At 55.3% G+C, this 864-nt stretch overlaps 1 non-coding gene across 1 annotated transcript; it reads left to right on the top strand.

Moving 5' to 3' along the window:
- Positions 1 to 551: 551 nt before the first annotated feature.
- Positions 552 to 626, top strand: TRNAF-GAA (transfer RNA phenylalanine (anticodon GAA)). The gene has a single exon. It is a non-coding gene; the product is annotated as a tRNA-Phe (tRNA).
- The last annotated feature ends 238 nt before the right edge of the window (positions 627 to 864 follow it).

Here is an 864-nt window from a genome sequence, read left to right on the forward strand (position 1 = left end):
TCGGCACCCATCAGGTCTCTTCTCTCCTCCAAGGTGAGCCAGACACTGCTGTCTCCTGGCTATCACTCTAGCAGCTGGATGCCAAGGAGCCATTTCCCCACAGGAAGTGCATTGAGTGCCCCCGTGGTGCTGGGGGGGCTGGCACTGCTGCTGCTGGCTCTGCAGTTGGCAGGGGGTTGATGTCCGCACATACTATCAGCTGCCAGGCCGGAGGGGGCACTTGGGACCTTACCAGACTGGCTCAGTGTAGATGGGGGGTTGACAGAGCAATACAGACGCTCTCCAGAGCACGGAGCAGCGTCCGCCCATGCAGCCAGGCAATGAGCATTTCCCACAGTCTGGAGCCGAGGGGGAGGTGGCAGCTGCTGTTCCAGCTGCTCGGGGACAGGCCCTGTCAGCGAACAGCCACTTCTTACTCACCACAGCTAACGGTGCCGGGTTCCTCCGGTGGGGGTGTGGAGCAGCCGTTTGTTTTCCTGTCCTTTTTGTGTGCAACTGCTGACAAAAACATCCCAGACAGAGAAGCAACAGGCCAAAAAGCTTTCATGCAGGTCCCAAAGTAGCTCATTTGGGAGAGCATTAGACTGAAAATCTGAAGGTCCTTGGTTCAATCCCAGGCTTTGACAGGCCCTGTTATTACTCTTCATGCAGGGTTGGCTTGTTTTCTGGGAGCACAGCAGTGCTTGTACCCAGGAAAAGTTACTGATCTTGGACTCTGCAGTAGGAAAACATAGAATGGGCTTCTGCCCCTAGTTGGCCCACCTAACCTTTAATAACGAGAACTGTCTTTCCCAATATGGTAGGAAGAAAGTGAGGCAGGGCAGCCCTCAGGAATGGTGATAGAGGGCTTCTAGGCTGGGACTG

Source organism: Gopherus flavomarginatus, chromosome 6 (assembly GCF_025201925.1).
Source record: "Gopherus flavomarginatus isolate rGopFla2 chromosome 6, rGopFla2.mat.asm, whole genome shotgun sequence".
In the NCBI taxonomy this organism is placed as follows: Eukaryota; Metazoa; Chordata; order Testudines; family Testudinidae; genus Gopherus; species Gopherus flavomarginatus.